Source organism: Octopus bimaculoides, chromosome 10, assembly GCF_001194135.2.
Source record: "Octopus bimaculoides isolate UCB-OBI-ISO-001 chromosome 10, ASM119413v2, whole genome shotgun sequence".
Classification (NCBI taxonomy): Eukaryota; Metazoa; Mollusca; class Cephalopoda; order Octopoda; family Octopodidae; genus Octopus; species Octopus bimaculoides.
This window is the reverse complement of record NC_068990.1, coordinates 30,100,929-30,104,867: the sequence shown is the minus strand read 5'-3', so window position 1 is coordinate 30,104,867 and position 3,939 is coordinate 30,100,929. Positions and strand designations below refer to the sequence as shown.

At 34.1% G+C, this 3,939-nt stretch overlaps 1 protein-coding gene across 4 annotated transcripts in view; it reads right to left on the bottom strand.

Annotated features, from left to right (window-relative positions):
* The window catches only part of LOC106868200 (uncharacterized), a 137,555-nt gene that overhangs the window by 129,439 nt on the left and 4,177 nt on the right, over window positions 1–3,939 (bottom strand). The gene's annotated exons all lie outside the window — the stretch shown is intronic.

Genomic DNA, 3,939 nt, shown 5'->3' with positions numbered 1-3,939 from the left:
AAGAGGAGAGAAGAGAGAGGAGATAGAAAAGAAGAGAGGAGAGAAGAGAGAGAGAGAGAGGAGATAGAAGAGAGAGAGAGGAGATAGAAGAGAGAGAGAGGAGATAGAAGAGAGAGAGAGGAGATAGAAGAGAAGAGAGAAAAGAGAGTGTGTGTGTGTGTGTGTTTGTAAGTAAGTCTAAAGAGGCAGGGCAGTGTTCTAAGCTCCTGTTCTAAACTGAAAGATGATAAAAGGCTAAATAAGGTCAGTAATGTCATAGTGTTTAGTTTGAATCAAATGTTTATGTTAAAAGGAACACAAAAGCTATAAGTTTCCCAAGAGCAGAACTGAGGAAAAAGCATTTTTCTTTTACAGAAATTTAGGAGGTAAAGGACCAAAAAGGGGGAAGCAATAAAGTCATCAACATAAAATCAAGATAAAAGCTAATTCATTAGAGAAGACACAACTAACAAAATGGCAGGGAGAGAGAGAATTCAACAGAAACAATCTGAATGATATTCATCAGTAATCATAAAGGACCAGTGATATCTCCATAAATGTTGAAATAGATAAATAGTTTTGGGGACAAACTTATGTTGATACCTCTCTGATGCACAGACCCCAGTTTAGTGCATTGTTATGTTTTAATACAGAATTATTAACTTGGATCACATTACTCAAATGCCAATCAATAATGGAGACAATACAACGCAATATATACTAAAAAAATGCATGCTGATTAAAGCAGAACTTAAAAATCTACGTGCTAAAAGTATCATGCCACTAATGAAACAAACCAGTATGCAAATTAGAAGGCAGTCAAAAATTCACTTTAAAAGGACACAAGGTGAACGCACGAAATAAAGCAGAATCACTAAACTTGGATCGATACTTAGTCAGAACAGAATTAAATTAGAGCAATATAACATGCACTATCATGAACATCCAAAGACATTGTTAGTAAGAATTTAGCCAAGACCAAACTAATCATTAAGCAGCACATAAACCTGACAAACGTATCTAACGCCATTAAGATCTTCATAAATCTTACAAGACTAAAAACCAATAAAAACCTTATCTCACTGCAGTTTTATAACTTGACTCTAATTAAATGTGACAACATCCAATAATGAAGACCCTCATATATAACTCCATTGTCATGAAGCAACATCGCAGATATTGTAAAGTGAAAGTTTCGATTTCTGAATGTAAATTCCGTCTACGAAGTGGTATGAAAAGGTTCCTGAACCAGTTATGTTTATTAAAAAATAACTTATTTACCTAAGTTTTAACATCGTCTCCTTTGAAATAGTCAACCTTGCACAGCAATACAATGGTCCCAGCCTTCTCGTCATTTTTGGAATCCAGCCTGGAAGTCACTTCCCATAAGTGATGAGTTGAGGACCTTCTGTGATTTGCTCTGGATTTTGAAAAACGGTATTAAAGCAGCAACCTTTGCACTGCATCTTCATCATGTGGAAAAGATGGAAGTCTGCTAATTCTGATGGATGGGGCGTGTGTGGAAGCGATAGCATGCTGTTTTTGGTGGGAAACTCACGAGTGAGGAAAGCTCAGTGACAGGGCACATCATTGTCATGAAGAATACCATTCTACACGCTCCACAGATCTAGTTGCTTTCGATGAATGTCCTCCTGCAAACAGTAGAACTCTCAATTGATGGCCTGGCCCTGGTGGGGGATGAATTCTCAATACACAATACCACATTTCTGGGTTTGACGCTTGTGTCAGGTCTTCCAGAGTACTCATCATTTTCCAGGGATGTTCTTCAGGTTTTGAAGTCCCCTTGCCACTCAAAATATCGCATATGACCCATTACTTCATCACCATAAGCTTGCCGAAGCATGCTCAATGTCTCTGTAGCAGACTTTTTAAGTTTAATGCAAAATTTCACAGTGGTTCTTGGTTCCAATTTCCTGTCCATGACAAAATCACAGACTACAACATACAAACGTGATTACAAAAACACAAAGAATCACAACTCGCAAAGTAAATACAGTGATGTCACTCATGAAGGTCACTGCTAGCTCTCACTGCACAACCATGTGCTGCCATCAGTTCGTGCATTACAGAACTAGTCTGGGAACTTCTTGATACCATTTCATATTAATCCTTTTGTCACCCTATTTCTGGTGAAATATGCTGCCTTTGTTTCAATTAATTTTGTAAAAATAGAAAATTTAGTAAAATAACTTTGTCCTTATTTAAAGTGGTGTTTGAAGCATAAATTATCAGGTTCTCTGAAGCTAGCAATGGCAGTCAAATCTCCCTCATATCATAGCCTTTAAAAGATAAATTGATGTGTTTAAAAAAACGGCTGCATGGTTAAGAAGGTTGCTTTGGGTCCAGTCCCAAGAATTATCAACAACACCCCTAATTGACACATTTTATACATTATTAATTAGCATAATAGCATATCCTGGAAAAAACATGGATTACACGGAAAAATGCAAGCAAGAGGAATAATATTCTTAAGATTATAAACCTGGAAAATTACAGGACAAGTTATTACATCTGGTAAAGTACAGAACAAGAAAATTTTTACTTAAAATATTGCAGCTAAGGATAAAATTTGAATATTAAAAATTATTTGATTTTAATTTACAAAGTAACATTATAATTAAAAAAGGTACCATCATTTTGTTAAAATATTGACACACTAGAATACTTATAAAATAAGAGCCAGAAGTACCAATACAGCTAAAGTTTTATACAAAGTAGAATAGGATATATGGTAGGCAAATTCATTATGTAAAAAATAGGCATTGGGTCAAGACGAAAAATGTGAAGACTTGGCAATAACTTAGGCAATAACTCAATCAAGTTGTACTGTAAATTTGTTGTTACAGGTAGATTTTACTGCAATATATAACTATTTTTTTGTATTATTCTATTGAACTAACTATGTACTACTATTATTTTTTATAACCTATTTTCAAATTTCTAATAATTAATTAATAATTAAAAAAATGAATTCTTTTAAAGTGCAAAAAAATATTTTAATTGCATTATTTTTTTAATTTTTAATAGAAGTAACAAGTAATAACAAATATAAGTAATAACTTGTAATAATATTTTTAGTTTTAATAAAAGCTAATATTTTCTAAATCTAAATATTTTATTTCAAATTTTATCCTTAGCTGCAATATTTAAAGTAAATGTCTTCTACTATAGCCACAGGCCAACCAAAGGCTTGTGGGTGGCTTTGATACATGGAAACTGAAAGAAGCTCGTCGTATATATATACATATATATATATATATATATATATATATATAAACTACATATGTGGGAAATTCTGTCTGAATTGTTATTATCTCATATGTGATTAGCCTGTTATTACGTAACATGCTTCACGATTTTAGTATACATACCTTATTAGTATTTCCTCCTAAGTTCTATATACTCTGGCAATGCATTAAAGCCCTTTTCGGGGCTACATTATTTGAATTCTTACTATGATATTACATAACTGACTTCACAATTTGAGTATTCATAACTTATTGGGAATTCCTAAAAACCTGATCCCTGTGTAAGACAGTTCAGTATTCTCTGTAAATGCACAAAAACTGTTTTAAGGGCTACATACTTTGTATTGTTCTTATTGGATTAGCGAAACAATTATGAGAAGGGAACCAAGGGATAAGCCCCGCTTTCCCAGGAACTACTGGTACATCAACTAGTATATGTGTGTGTGTGTGTGTGTGTGTGTGTGTGTATAGTAACGTTTTATTTGCCACTATGACATGGATGTTCTATAAAGAACTATGTTCCTACATTTTAACCCCAGGAAAACATCTTTCCCAGCTGCTTAACAACACACAACCTGTGGTCCGATATATTGTAAGGGAGCAAATTACTCCCCTCCAGCTTGGCCACACCAGTAGACTATGGTTTTTGGGTCTTTACCCTTCATCAGTACTGAATACCTGCCTGTTAGAG